The 17,047-nt window shown below is 36.5% G+C and overlaps 1 protein-coding gene across 7 annotated transcripts in view; it reads right to left on the bottom strand.

The window, feature by feature from the left end:
• ema (C-type lectin domain containing ema) overlaps positions 1 to 17,047 on the bottom strand; it is a 191,540-nt gene that overhangs the window by 76,096 nt on the left and 98,397 nt on the right. The gene's annotated exons all lie outside the window — the stretch shown is intronic.

Here is a 17,047-nt window from a genome sequence, read left to right as displayed (position 1 = left end):
CACAGAATGATCTCACCATACACCTTTGAAGTTTCAAGGTAGTAAAGTTTCGCTAGCTTGGTAATTCTTGAAGCGTTTTGATTCTCACTTTCTTCTAAGTTGATTCGTAAGAGATACTGGAAAGGTGATAGTATGTTCTGGTGTGAATAGAACTTTGGGGCAAAAGCCGGGACAGAGTTGTCGAGGAGAGCAATAAATAGTGACCTCTTGAAGTATTGCTCAACTGAGACGACTGGAACGTTGCGTCTCATTGTTTGCCACCCTATTATTCTTGGTCTCTAAACAGGGATTTCCAAAGTCTCACATAGATCGCTAAATTTCTTAAAACTAAGTGAAAATCTGACAATTACCTTATTTCAGACCTCGTTTTTACAATTATTGCAGACTTTACTATGGCGTCAGAAAGGACGTGATTTTCTCTCTGCAAGTACAAACTTGTCAGGGAAGACACATTCGAAAAGAAGGAGGCTCACTAAAAAGTTACATTTTTCAATCGCACACTGAAGAAGCTGAACCTTTCATTGACCTGAAGCACATGTCTTCCGTCTAAAGGCTTATCAGTGCTTGGAACCTCTTCTGTGTGCGGCCATAAACACATCTGCCTTTCGCATGAAGCCAGTGCGGCATTTCGCGTTTTCATTATCTCCGAAAACTTCCCTCGTATCTTTCCATTTTTTAAATGCATACTTTACTAATTTTCCCGGACATAAACTTTACTGCATACTTTACATAAACAACAAAGACCTATGGGGGGGGGGGGGAGATTTTGACCCACCAAATCCCCGCTTTACTCAACTCTGGTATCATTGATAGTTGATACTATCAACTTTGAAACTGCAGACAGGATAGGTATTTGGCGGTAGTTTGACGGATAAAGTGGGTCACCACCTTGTAAGGCGGATGATCTCGGTCAACATAAACGTTTAAGGAAATCATCCTGTTGTAAAGCATATGTTCGTTATGCATGTCTGTAAACACGAGAATTACTGTCTTCAGCGAGTTTGTTGATGCCTTGTTCGTTCCTTCGGGAGTTCTATTTTTAAGCACTGTCACCAAATCACTATATATATATATATATATATATATATATATATATATATATATATATATATATATATATATATATATATATATATATATATATATATATATATATATATATATATATATATATATATATATATATAAAAACATATATATAAAATATATAAATATAAATATATATATATATACATATATATAATATATATAATATATATATATATATATATATATATATATATATATATATATATATATATATAATATATATATATATCAGGGCCGTATCCAAGATTTTTGTTCAGGGGGGTTTTACTAATTTTTTACTTTTTTTTGGGGGGGGGGGTTTACAAATTTTTGACTCAGTTTTCGACTAATTTTACTGATTTTTACCTAGGTTTTACTAATTTTCGACTTATTTTCGAGTCGGTCAAAAATTTCGGGGGGGGGGTTCAAACCGGGTAGCCCCCCCCCCCCCCCCTGGATACGGCCTTGATATATATATATATATATATATATATATATATATATATATATATATATATATATATATATATATATATATATATATATATATATATATATATATATATATATATATATATATATATATATATATATATATATATACGAGGTTTATATACAGTGCACCAAATACAGCAGCAAGTCTTGACTGGAGGAAAGCAGGTAAGATTTAAATTAGAAGAAAGCCAGGCAGTCTTCTCACCAATAATTGTAGAATTGCTGTTGGGAAAACTAATGAGTAAATACTATTCATTAGAAATTGATTAACTAGAGTAATTAGTACTACGGATTAGATCAAAATGTAAAATATGAAGAATCTCAGCTTTAAAAAATGTTCAACCTTCTAACATAGAAATTCTAGCTCAAAACAGGCCATTAAGCCATACATAAAACTGCTGTTTCTACTACAACGACCAATCCTATTACAACTACTCTGACATCACTGTTGGTGGCACTACTACTCCTACAACCACCGTTTTTAACAATACTGCTTCTACCACAAGTATTTACATATAGACTACTACATCAACTGTTCTGGCAACGACTACTCCTACCACAACTCCCCTATTCCAATTGCAACTCTAATCCTAACACGACTACTATTGTTATCGTTATTGCTACAAACACAAAACCTACAATGACAACTCCTACCATATCTACTTTCACTAAGATTACTACTAACCCCGCTAACATCCGTAATACTACCACTATTACAACTTATACCACAAATACTCCTACCATTCCTACCCTGATCTCCTAGCTACGAATATTTCTACCATGACTACTGTTACTGCCACCATCATGACTCCTGTCATCGCAAATAGTACCCCTCCTAGATGCTGCTATCACTACCATTATTATTGCAAGGTCTCCGATTTCAACTGCTCCCGCTACAAACAATCAAACCAAATCCTGATGTTACCATAATTTTTCAACCACGACTACTCTTACCACGACCACTTATCAAGACGACTAATATTATCAAGAATTCTTCTGTCACTACCAGTATCACTAATACTCCTACCACGACTATTTCAGCCTTAACCGATGCTGCTATAACTCCTACCTCGACTGTTCCTACTACAACTGCTCCTACCTTAACAACTACTACTACTGCCACCCACAGTAAAACTCCTGCCACCACTGCTCCTACTAAAGACGCAGATACAGGTAACTTATTCGTGATTTATTATTTAGCTTATTCTTTAATTTATTCTTCTGCATATAAAGATAATTTCATTCTTGATAATTCATTTTTATTCTAAATAATCGCATCTCACACGATTACACTTCGGACACAAGTGGACAGCGGTAAAAATTGGTTTTACAGCAGACCCCATTTTGGAACGATTTGCGGCTATTTGTTTTGAGTAGGCGCTAAATTATAATTTAACGCCTATTTCGAAACAAATACTTGATTAATAATTATTAGTGAAGTATTATTAAATACAACAGTCGTTTAGTTCGTTAAAACACATTACATCAAAAACTGGCTAAACTCTCATGCCAAAATAGCAAAATTCAGCGTTTGTTATGTATTCATGCTGCAATAGGAGCATACGTGAACAAGCGAATGATGACTAACAAACAAACAAAAAATAAAATGACAGAAATGCTATTAAACAAAGAAGAGCAACAGAGAACACTTAGAAAAGCAAATACTTGATGCTTAATGAATTAAACGGTACTATTTCAACCAGGTCTCATCATACCATAACTGCTGCAGCAGCGATAGGTGCTATCCCAACAGCCCTTTTTACGATTACTTCTATTACAATTACTTCTACCCCGAGTACTATTATCACCTTACTGCCGTTAAAATAGACAAACTATATTAATTAAAAACGAACGGAAATAAAACTAAAACTTTTTAAAATAAAGGAGAAAGAAATTAAAATTAATTAAGAAGAAGTTAGCTTATATAATAATAAATATTCTAAACAAGGAGAAATTACTATGAATAAAAACCAAAAATTTAAATGAATAGATATTAAAATGAGCTGAAACTCAATACAAAATGTATTCTAAACTGTCTATTGTAACACAAACCAATAAAAATACTGCTCAAACTTGTAGAACAAATTTAAATGTATTTAATACTAAACCAATACCATATCCAAATTTTCATTGGACAATTTGGAATAACGTCCAGAGCTTATATCCCAAAACTCATCCCAAGGTTATGGTTCCTTCAAGGCACCCCTACTCTCCAAATGTCATGATTTATAATCCACAGCTTCCCACAATTTTCATAAGACAGTTGTTTGTAATCACAAGAAGAAAAAACCTTATTCACAAGAAAAACACAACTCGACATAATTATAAACTTCTTCCATTAAGTAGCACGAAATCGTACACTCAAGACAAACTAAATATCGAAGACATCTCTTTTTTTGTGATTTCTTTCAAGTCAAAACTATAATCAATGGATAAAAAGTCTAAGAAGTTCAATGACCCAAAGATTATTTTTGAGATTAAGCTATAGGTCTCAATAAACGATCATCGCATCTTAAAAGTCAAAGCACGATTCCATTGCTCTTAATTCTGGTGACACATTTGGGTATTTTGTCTTTACAGTCCTCAAAATTACGCATTTTTCCCTTTACGCATGTTGATCAATATGGACAGCCTTTAGCAAGAATTTCTTCATTGACCTACAGAAACTTGTAACCCGAGATGTATAACAATCAATTGCTTCGCGTAGCAACACTACTGCTTCCTCCCCTTTGTGATCTGCAATCGGTAACTCGAAAATTGTAAGAGAAAACAATTCGAAACTTCTTACCAATATTGGGATCTCAAAACAGAAAAGAAAAAGCTTAACTAATGTCCTGTCTTATCCTAATTTTTCTTCGTGTCACAGACTTAGGTTTATTTTTTTTTTTTTAATAATGATAATAATTTATTATAAGCCAAAAAAAAGGCCATACAGAACAGTATTCTTAATTACACTCCACAAGAAAAATAACATAAATATCAAGTTTCACTCATTGATGTCAACGCTTCATTTACATATTTATATATCTGCATGACTGTCCTTTTTAAAGTTGTTATCGTACTACCTGGGCACACTGATTTAATCCCCTCAAAATACACTACCCTTAATAGAGAAATTTTGCAGACACTCGGCGAGAATATGGGCCACATCCTCAATACCTAGGTTACATCTGGGGCAAGAGTAATCCGCATCTACATCTGGGGCCGCCCTATTTCTTTCAAACACTCTTTTTCTATTTTTTAGTGGCAGGTAATTCGCTTGGATCCGAAACCAAGTTCTCAATGTCTCCCCCGGTAATCCTAGTTTAAAATAATATTCAAATCCAAATATCTCTTTTACTTGGGAATAAAACTTCAATGTTTCAGACTTAGGTTTATTTAAAGAAATTAACATTTCATTCTCGTGATACACCTAAAGTCTCACGTAAAGTAGTGAATATCCCATTACATTTTGGGAAGCTACGTATCATTCTTCCTGGGGCCTAAAAAGGTGATTTTTACTTGCTACTAAACCAGAGTCTACAACACACAGCTGAAGTGGAGTTTTATAATATACGAGGGTGATCTGAACAGTTTTCCACCTTAACGTGAAGATAGTAGCACTCATTAATAAAAACTAGCGTATGTGGATGTACAGGTAGTCACAATTCCAGCCATTTTGGACATACAATTGTCTGAAAACCATTTAAGTGAGCGGTTTTGAGATTTTTTTGGTGAAAACGGAAAGATTCCAGCATTGAGGTGAAATTAGACATTTACGACCTAGGAAAATCAAAAATGGGTTGGACAGTGTGTACATGGATTCTGCATCATCATTTACCATTGTGATACTAGTTTCAAATGGGAGTTCGACATGTGACGTTCCCTGGCCGGAAGTCCTGATTCAATACGAAACTTGACGAGGCCCCAAATGGACCCATGACCGATTGATCATAAGGCCTCTTTTCCCCTCTCATCATTTACTTCTATGGGGAAAAAACAGGCATGTTCCAGCCCTGTTTAAACTAGAATAGTGGAAGAATTTTAAATCTTCAGGATTGAAAGACGAAAGGATTAGACCGTGGCCTCTCATACATACACCCCAAAGGCTTCTTGATCAGAATAGCAGCTATGTAAGCACGAAGTAGCCCGTTTTAACAATAATAATAAAGTATTTTTCATCAGTACAATTGGAGGCACAGAGCTGACAGAGTGCTCCCACAGCACTTCACCTTTCCCCACCTGTTCTTGTAGAAATGCATGCATGCTACGTCTTTTCCAGAGTGAAATCGCGCAATGATCATTCAACAATTGTCACAGTCAACTTTCTAGCAGAAAGTTAGGCATATTGCAGTTTGCTTGAACAAATATCGAGTAAAAACTTTTAAATGGTACCATTGTAGATCCAAGTAGGGCTTAAGTTTCCTCCGGTACCGTACGAAGATAAGCATATCGTACCTTTGTTTGAATAGGAATAGTGCGAGAACTTTAATCTGTATGTTTGAAGGATCTCTATCTTTTTGAACTCCGTATTTTCACCAAAAAGGTAGGCGTATCGCAATTTGTTTCGACAAATTCAATTATCTTCAACCTGTATATGAGGTAAACGGTTGATCCGTAGCCCCTCCAACACCCCACATTATTCTCTCTCTCCCTCTCTCTCTTTCTCTCTCAATTCACCGACTTTTTGGCAGAAAGTTATGCAGCTGCGCTTGTAACCAGTTGCACATTATTTGAAACGGAATCGCACGGTGATTTTAATATTTGCATTAATGGTAGGAGAGAATGACCCCTTGGCTTACCCAAACCACAAAGGATGGTCATCTTTAAGGGCAAGAGGTTACATACTTTTACCAATTGGTTGATTTTTCTAATCGTTGCTATTAATACGTTGGAGGGTAGTAAAACCTTTCTTCATGTATGCGGTTATACAACAAGACAATGCGACACACTGACGTAGTTCCATAATTACTAGAGAAATGGTTATGCAGCTATCACTTGGTGATATACATGAAATCAAACTGTTCTCATCACCAAATATATCAAAAATAGATATTAGTTATTGTGCAACGAGGCACAGCAGCACAATAATGTAGCCACAGCTTATTCATTCAGCATTTTTAGAAACAGCCCCATCGACTTGGTTAGGTTATATGTTTTGGGGTAAGTAATTTTAAAAGTTGCAACATTGATTAGGTGTCAGGAAACAAAGAGATAAGTTGGTTTTAAGCAGACATATCTTATCTTAACTACGCTGTTAAGGAAGGTATCATCTTTTATTTCTTTTTTTAGACATAACACATTGACTTTTGAGGGGTAGACAACGAAAGTGACTAATCAATGATAAAGAATAAGACCAAATCCGCAGGATCTCACATAGCCTAAACAACGTAAATCCAGTTTCTTTTTTTTTCATTAAGTTTTATTTAATGATACAAATTTCAAACTGTCGCTAGAAAAATGGGTACTGATGCATTATGCGGGCCCACCGCTATAGACTGTATCAAGGAAGCCAGTCACGAAACCCGTCAAACGGGCTATTTACAAGATATCGTTATAGATAAATGATTGCAAGCGTTGTCTCTCAATGAGTTACAATATTTAAACAATTGTTTTTCGGGGTTTAGGGGGGGGGCGGTACCTAGGTTAGGCTACGTATTTATTATATGCTATGCTTTATCCCCCCCCCCCCTAATGTACAAATATATAGCCCAAATTTGTTTCTTAACTATTATATATTCATCCTGTTTTATTTTATTTCATTAGCATTAACCAAACTTGACTTCTTCATGGTGCCCGCATAATGCATCAGTACCGAAAACTGAATCGTCTCTCCAAAAAAACTGATACAAAAAACCTACCAATTTCTGAAGTCTCGTATACAATTAAAGCTAGGGTTCAGAACTAGACAGTAATGCAGGGTAATTTAAATAAGTTATAACTGTTAATTTTGCTCTTTACTTTCATATGAATTGTTTGTTTATTTATAAGGCTTGTACCCAGTAATGGAATGAAATATGCGACACTCTGGCTTTTAGAAGGTTCAGGGAGAGACAGATTAACACTTGTTTTCGGTGATTTACGCTCGTCTTGAGTTTGACTTAATTACTCATTTAAATTTTTGTGTATTTCAGGATTCATTTATAAACCTACTACAGTATCTTATATCTTTTATGTCTGACGTGCTTATTCATCTTAATTTCTGTTCGTTTTGGATTTTATTCAATAATTACCAGTGATTTCTGTTCGTTTTTAAGTCTGAATTTAAAAAAAAAGATAACAATTTTTTCAACTGAAAGTGAAGAGCGACATTAAAAGTTAAAACGAACAGAAATGATAAAATAATTAGAAAATTGTTAAATTCATAAAATCACTTATTAGTAATCATTAAGTATATGAGGAGACTGTCCCTTCCTTAGCCCTCGCTCTTTACACTAAAGTCTTAAAAATCTTTAAAAATGCGTTTCATCCAAGTTCAATTACCTTTGTGTTTGAGGAGACTTTCTTAAACAATTGTGACAAGAGGTCAAGCTTTAGCGTAAAGAGCGAGGGCTGAGGAGGGAAAAGCCCCCCATATACGAAGATTTTTTTTTTCGTTTTAAGTTTAAATGTTTCTCATTTCTTTCAGTTGAAAAAATTGTTTTTTTTATATTTAAGTTCTGATCTTTTAAATCATGCCAGGAAATCCCTCATCCCCGCGTAAATTTCCCCCTAGAAAATTGTCCTCAGAAAATTTTCTCACGTAAAATTTTTACCATGGAACCCCCTCCCCCCCCCCCGAATAAAATGCCCTCAAAAATAATTTTCGTATATTTCCCAATAAAAAATACTATATGTAAACAATGTGCAAATTGCGTAACTTACAGCCCTTTCCCTAGGAACTGTGGACTGAATCAAATAACTATCTAAAAATTTTGAACGGATGTCTTTGGGAAAGAAAATTGGCATGGGAGGGGCACAAGTTACCCTCCACTGTTTTTGGTCACTTAAGACAAAAATACAAAATTTTGCTTTTTTGTAGATAGGAGCTTGCAACCTCTACAGAAATGTTCCCTGACATGTTAAATCTGATAGTGCAATTTTCACTAAGTTCACTTGACGTCTTGGGGGCGTTTCCCCCCTTTTTTCGAAAATAAGGCAAAATCTTCTGAAGTTCTAAGCTTTTGATGGGTAACATTAAACTTAATGAATTTATATATTTGGAACGAGCATAGCAAGCCAAATTTTTAATGTGTTAGTCATAATAAAAGATGTGTTTTTTTAAGAGTTTCAGTTACTTAGGCCCAGTCGCTCATTAATTAGAGCTCGTTGCCACGAACTGTTTGATTTTTATTTGATTTTAGGTCTGATCATCTTAGGTTTTAATATGGCTCTTTATATTTCTTTAAAACCTTCTGTTTTGGGAGTCATTGTTTTTCTCTTATTTCTGTTCGTTGTTAATTTGTATAGTTTTACCATTGCTTAATATTGGAAGTATTTGCAATTCTTTCTCAGTTTTTCTACCCTTTGCTTAAAAAATAACAAAATTTGAATATTCAGTCACGATTTTTGTCTACAGTAGTTTCTCTAACAGATTTTTCGTATAGTTTTACTATAGGATTTTGAGTGAATGGGAAGGGGGATTCATTATTTATACGGATTGAAAAACTACATCATTTTTGTTCCGGTGATACAAACCGATAGAGCCAGAATCAGTTTCAGATTTGTTTTCGAACTTATGAATGTCTTTTTCAAGCTAATTGGAGAGACGAAATTTAAGACCTTCTTTTGGTACATCCTAAAACTTTTAGTCTTTTGGTCAGGTAAAATGAAAAACTCTCAAAGTCAAGTAACTAGGCTGAACAAAATTATTACAAGTCCTAACTGACCGAGAAAAAAAATTTACTCTTTTTTGACAAAACAATTTTTTTTTCAAGTTTTTTCTGTGCACAAAGGTTCCATAGACGCAATATCTTACGGATTTAAACTTCAAGTTGCCAAGGAAAAATGTCTGTCCGTTTTCCGGCGCTTTAATATTTATGAGACAAAATGTTTTGTTACTCCTACCCTTTTCCTTAAACGCAATATATGAATTCCCCTTGCCTTCTCACATTTTGCTTTTAGTACAGTACAATCACGAGTTGCCTTTATAGCATTTAGGGGAGCAGTAGCCCAACCTTTATTTGAGATAATTTCTGTCCGTTTTAAGTTTGATTAAATAAAGAAATAAGCATTTTTTTTTTACTGAAAGTAAGGAGCGACATTAAAACTTAAAGCAAATAGAAATTATCCTGTATATAAAAGGGGCTGTCCCCTCCTCAGTGTCCCGCTCTTTACGTTACAGTTTGACTCTTTCTCACAACTTTACTTCTTGAAACAATAGAAAACTTTAGCGTAAAGAGCGGGGCGTTGAGGAGGGGACAACCCCTTTCATATACGGAATAATTTCTGTTCGTTTAAGTTTTAATGTCACCCCTTACTTTCAGTTAAAAAAAACTTTTTTTTATTTATTTTCTGTAAGTTTTTGAATTAATGCGGCTTTGAAGATTGCTCACCATATATAAATAATTTAAGCGAGATTTGCATACTAATTTTACTTTTTTTTTACTAATAATAACCTTGTAGAAGCATAAGTTTGATTTTTTTCTTAGGTATTTAAGAATGACTCCTGAATCAAACAGGTTCTATAATTAGAATAATAACCTCTATTAAAAGTTAAAAAAAAAACTTTAGCGTAATAGCGAGGTATTGAGGAGAGGCAACCCCCCTCATAGACATAGTATTTTCTGTTCGTTTTAAGTTTTAATGTTGCTCCTTACTTTCAGTTGAAAAAACCTATTTTTTTATTTAAATTATGATCGTTTTTCAAATAATGCTGGAAAATCCGGCGTCCCCTTCATTGAAAATACCCCTCCCACATGAAAAATTCCTCCACGGAGAGATCCTCCCAAGTAACCATCTCTCCCCCCCCCCGCCTCCCCCCCCCAACCCGAAAAAATCCTCCTGAAAACGTCTATATACTTCCCAATCAAGGAGGCACACTTGTGCCTCTATAAAGAGGCGACCCACCACAATGTTAAGCGATTTCCGGTCCTAGCGGTCGCAGAGAGACAACAGTGATCGCATTTTGTAGCCCAAGCTCCAACTAAGAAACGTGCAAAATTTCACCCCCTTCCGACTTTATCTTCATGGGTCAAAGTGGGCCGGAAGTTTCGACCCTCCGACCACAGCCCCCCTTTAACGTTGTCCGATTGAGCTGAAATTTAGAAGTTAAGCTTTCCTAGGGCCCGGGAGCTTATCCTCGAAATTTCAGCTCAATCCGATCACTCCTTCCCTGTTTTCCAAAAACAAAAAATAGCCACTTAAAGTTTATTTCTCTTTTTTTTTATTAGCCACGCCTAAAGGCCACAGTTGGCAACGGATCCGGGTGAATGAGGACTCATTCGAAGCGGAATTCGACCTGTTAGGGCCTTTTGATATTTTCATACCGAAAAAATTATCCCCCGAATTTACATTTACGAAAAACCTCGTTCTCCTATAAGAGCCCATGTTAATTTTTCCCACCACAGCCCCCCTTTAACGTTGTCTGATCGGGCTAAAATTTAGAGGATAAGCTTTCCTGGGGCATGGGAGCTTATCCTCAAAATTTCAGCTCAATCCGATCACTCCTTCCCTGTTTTCCAAAAACCAAATATTAAGTTTTGTGGGTATTTGCTTGCGTCAAAAATACATCGCACAGAATAAAAATAATGAACGTGTCTATGTGGTACAGTGGTCGCTATTCCTGACTGTCAGGCGGAAGACCCGAGTTCGATTCCCCGTCAGAGAAATTTTTTTATATAGTGAATTTAAAGTTTAAGGGTCTTCCGCCTGACAGTCAGGAATAGCGACCACTGTACCACATAGACACGTTCATTATTTTTAAGCTCCCGGGCCCTAGGAAAGCTTAACTTCTAAATTTCAGCACAATCGGACAACGTTAAAGGGGGGGGGGGGCTGTGGTCGGAGGGTCGAAACTTCCGGCCCACTTTTACCCATGAAGATAAAGTCGGAAGGGGGTGAAATTTTGCACGTTTCTTAGTTGGAGCTTGGGCTACAAAATGCGATCATTGTTGTCTCTCTGCGACCGCTAGGACCGGAAATCGCTTAACATTGTGGTGGGTCGCCTCTTTATAGAGGCACAAGTGTGCCTCTGCTGCGGTCCTTCTCTGACATTTCGAACCTAACCACTTAATTTGTCCTTCTCATATTGAAGATAGAACATGGCCGCTCTATTAGAAATTTGCACCAATGAGCAACAACGACCAGGGATCCAGTTTTTGTGGTCAGCAAGTATATCGGGGGCCGCAATTCATCACGGACTTTCGGCACAATACGGGGAGTCCCAGGGGGGGACTCCCAGTCCAAGGCCGTATCCAGGGGGGGAGGGTTACCCGGATTGAACCCCCCCCCCCCCGAAATTTTTGACCGAGTCGAAAATAAGTCGAAAATTAGCAAAACCTAGGTAAAAATCAGTAAAATTAGTCGAAAACTGAGTCAAAAATTAGTAACCCCCCCCCCCCCGAAAAAGTAAAAAATTAGTAAAACCCCCCGAAAAAAAATCCTGGATCCGCCCTTGACGGGGACAGTGTCTTGCCTAAAAGGAGTATCTACGAATGGATAGGAAAATTCAAAAATGTTTGGACGAATTTTACGCATGAGGATAGAGCCAGAAGACTATCTAAGAATGACCAACATCGAGCGCGCACGTGACATGGTTCTGTTAGAGAGGCGAGTGACTATTGCTGAAGTGGCAAATAGTCGGCAAATCATTCATGGTTCTGCCTAACATTTCATCTACAACAGACTTGGATTTCATAAGGTCTGCACAAGATGGGTCCCAAAACAACTGACAGTGTTGCACAAACAGACACGATTGGAGACCTGTCAAAAACATTTGATTCGCTATGCTAACGAATGTGACGGCCTCTTAGACAGAACAATCAATGGTGACGAACCATGGATCCACCATTGCGAGTCACAGAGTAAAAGACAGAGTTTGCGGCTTCTGCTGCATTTTCCGATGACAGAAACCGGATCATTACTCGTTCCTCATCATTGGTACAAAGTTCTAACGGAGCAGCCATGATCTATTTAATATTTGGGAAGAACAAATTAAGGAATCAGTGCCAAAATTTTGCAGCAAGTGTAATGGGGAAGATATTTATGCAGAAATGTGAAAAAGAGGGAGCGGGGATCCCGGTATTAATGCCCAAACTGAAAAAAAGGCTAATAATATGTATTACAGATTTCTTATATTTTTCATCTAACGTATCTTCGAACTTAGCAATATATTCAAATTGGCCCTCCCACACACAACTAACATGATTTTTTTTTTGGGGGGGGGGGAGTATCCCACTTGGAGGTTTAACAAATCAAAACAGCCCACCTTTTTTCAAAAATATTTTTACGCTTTGGTTTGCTTGGACTAGTATACATGCCCAGTAAGATGCAAGCCGGTCGGAGATAAAACAAATTTGGATTTATTTGGATGGTGGCGAATCATTATGGACAATACGAACATGTGGTTAGCTTAAAAATCGAAATGACACGTCTCGTTAAAGAATCTATTTGGGACCTAAACAGGAAAATAAGAACACTCTACCTGAAAAGTGTTTCTTTGATAGCTCAAAGTTAAAGTTCAGACACTTAGGGCGAGGGGCAAGTACTTTTCGCCACCTGGTGTACATATCAAAACACCACGTATGTCGCACAGTTCCACCATGCTTGGCACACTTTCATCACTCTTGGCACGCACGACCTGATGTACATGATTTTTTTTTTAAATGGGTGCCCCTATAGCTTAGGGCAGAAGTTAAACACCCTGCTAGGCGTTTTCCCCTCATAACATTCTCCGTAACATTCTCAAAGTCCCCCGTATCATTCTCTCCATATTGGAAATTGTGCATCCAAAGAGAAAGAAAGACAAATAAAAAGAATTAAGTAAATGAATCCAGACAAATTCATCTCAGAAACTCCCCCCCCCACAGAAAATTCTCCCGTGAAAAATGTCCATTTGTTTCCTAATAGCAAAAAACTGCTTGTACATAATGGACAAAATACAAAACTTACAGCCCTTTCTCTGGGGGCTGCGGGGTAATGTCGTTCCCAGAGCCACATTTATTGGACCCGACCTTTCACTTGTGCTCAACAAAACGGCTATCTCATAATTTCAATCGCATGTCTTTGGGGAAAAATGGGCATGAGATGGGGTCTAATTGCCATCGAATCTGTTTACTAATACTACTACTAAAACATACCGCGGCACCAAGCCACCTGAGGCCAACAGAGCTGCGTAAGCTCCTCCCTCACCCCAATCTATTCAAAGGCTCCCTCTTTATAACCTCCCAGGAAGTTCCCATTTTCCTTAAATCTTTCCTTAAGACATCCTCCCACCCCAACCAAGAACGATCTGCTTTTCCTTTAGCACTAGATGGTTGGCCGAAAAGGACAATCTTTGGCAATCTGTCTCCCTTCATCCGCAGAACCTGCCCTAGCCATCTCAACATTTCTCTCATTATAGCTCAAGAAAGCGAAATTGAACCAGACTTTTCGTACAGCCTAATGTTTGAAATACGGTCAGTCAGTCGGGTACCCAAAACAACCATTAGGCAATTTCTCTGGAAAACAGCTAGCAAATCTTCCTCCGTTTTTTTCAGAGCACCCATGCTTCAGAAAAATACTTGATGATTGTCATCACTGTAGCTTTCAATATTCTAATCTTGGTCCGCAGACTTATTCTACTATTCTTCCAAATCTGTTTCAACTGTAAAAAACACAATTAGCCTTGGCTATTCTACTTTCAACATCTTCATTGCACCCACCGTCTTTACTAATAATACTAACTAGGTAAGTGAAGATGTCCACTTGGTCGATCTTTTCGTTACCCAAAGTCGTCATTTCATCTTCGCTTATTCCTAGCCTTAGCGACTTAGTCTTCTTAACATTAATTTTCAAACCTGTTCTAGCACCCTGAACTTGCAAAACCCCGAAAAGTTCATTCATTTTGCTAACATTTTCATTTAGGAAGCTTAAATCACCAGCATAATCTAAGTCCAGGAAAGTTTTAATTTCCCACTGGATTCCATCTTCTGCCATAGTCTTTCCTGTACTCCTTAAAGACAACGTCCGTCAACATGATCCATATAAATGGAAATAGAGCACAGCCCAGCTTAACTACTGATTTAATACGAAACCAGCTAGGGTGCATTATAAGAGGCAACGCTATATAGCGTTGCCTATAGTAAAGGCCATACGCCTCCAATGTTTCATCATTTATTTATTTATTTTATTCCCAGAGGCACTTCATATGGAAGGGGTCGTCGTATGAACTTCAAAGGGGGCTCATTCAATTGGAAATCGAAAGTTCTAGTGCCCTTTTTAAGGGTAAAAAGTGATTGGAAGGTAACTAAAACCCCTTCCAGACCCACCATTTCCCCAAACACAGCCAATCAAAATTTTGAGATAGCCATTTTGTTCTACGTACTTGATTTCCAGATAGAAATTATGTTTTTGAAGAGGACACTCCCCCCAGAGCCCTCAAGGCAAGGCTTGTAAGTTATGCCCTGGTGGTACATAAGCTTTTTTATAGAAAGCTTTGTCATAGAAACTTCAAAAAGTACTCACTCGATTGGAAATTCATAAACTATGTGTCTTGAACAGCCTTAGAAAGTATAAATAAAATCAAATTGAACATTTGATATATAATGATATTAACTCTTTGAAGATTCATCAGTTCAAGATTTTATTTCACTATAATTTTATTTACATTTTTAATGCTGTAACAACTGGAAAAGAAAATATTTGGAATATAATTCGTTTTCAGTGAAGCGCCAATGACGCAGTAGTCTTTAAGTTTTTACAGTTAAGGAAGGGGACAATTTTAGGGGTCTTGAACAATTTCAGTTAGAACTAGTAAATTAAACTGAATATTTGATGTATAATGATATTAATTGCTGAAACCTCATTAGTTCAAAATTTTACTGTAATTTTAATGTTTGTTTTCAATATTAAGTATAAAAGATAATATTGGTAATACAATTCGTTTTCAGTAAAGCGCCATGACGCAGTAGGTTTTAGACTTTTACAGTGAGAGAAGGAGGCGATACCCAAACTCTTGTTTCTAGTGATTTTTTTTCGGTTCAAGCTTGATTTGCATATTCAATTTAAGTTTCACTCGTTTTAAGATTTATTTATTCACTTACATTAGTATCTATTGTATTATTTACATTAGTAGCTATGATTGTTTATTTAATTTCTGTTCGTTTTAGGTTTCATTTATGCTTTAATAGTAATTTCTGGTCGTTTTTAGTTTGAATTTTAACAGGTATTTGTATCTGCTGGTCTTAGGTTTAAAATGGCCTTTACTTTTCTTTGAAAAACTTCATTTTCGGAAAGTTTTTTTTTTTAATTAAAAATACCAAAACAGCCACACTCGAGTTTTCCGATAAATACAGAATCAGTTCTAAGAAAGGGGGGAGGTGAAGGTAGAAATTCATATATAATCCCTCTTGATTTACAGGGATATTTCTGGTCTAAGCCGTTATTGAGAAAGTAAAGAGTGATATTAAACCCCAAAAATTGGCAGAATTTATTCCTTATAGGAGGGGAGTAATCCCCTCCCTAACCCCAACCTCCCCGGTGGTTGTAGAAACTTCAGAGGATGCTCATTCGATCAGAGAGTTCTAGTGTTTTTTTTTTCAGTCAAAACTGATTGGAGACCAACCAGCCCTTGTCCTAAAACATTTTTTTTGTATCTGGTCCCTTTGTTATCCCTTAGGACATCGGATCGACATTTTGATGAGCCTATTTTGTACTTTCTCTGTGGCTGCTCAATTTTTCGTGTGGGGGAATTTTCCACAGGAGGAATTTCCCGGCTGGTGAGGATTTTCCGCAAGGGGGGGGGGACAACGGCCACCGTTAATCCCATTCCCGGAGCTTGTTAAAATGTCTTTAAATTTCAGGTTTCCTCACCTTAATATATTTGTTCAAAGATTATTTTTAGGGAACGCATTACGACGGTGAGATCTTGTTCCACTTGTTCCACTTCGCAAGGGACATCCTGCACCTGATACAAATTTGATACAAGATACGAACAGATAATCTTTATTAGTGTCGCAATAAACCTTTTGCTGTAATCTAGCAGCTCAAACCACTAAACAAAGCGCCAATACACACATAAGCTGGTGGCTTATAGTTTTTTATACTATTATATATATATATATATATATATATATATATATATATATATATATATATATATATATATATATATATATATATATAGTGACTAAGTCCCTCTTTATACTGAGTGATTCCTATTTTTATAGACGCTAGCTGTTTCATTTCGCAACTAAAGATCAAAATCTTGATGAATTAAGGTCAAGTAGAAAATAAAATAAAAACTTCCTGCAGCATTCCTTTCCAATCTATTCGTGAAGTCCAATGGGCGTATACATTAATATACCGTTACTTAAAACTTTCTAAG

This window comes from Artemia sp. Qi Xiang Cuo, chromosome 20 (assembly GCF_049724085.1).
Source record: "Artemia sp. Qi Xiang Cuo chromosome 20, ASM4972408v1, whole genome shotgun sequence".
Taxonomy (NCBI): Eukaryota; Metazoa; Arthropoda; class Branchiopoda; order Anostraca; family Artemiidae; genus Artemia; species Artemia sp. Qi Xiang Cuo.
This window is presented reverse-complemented; position numbering and strand designations above follow the sequence as displayed.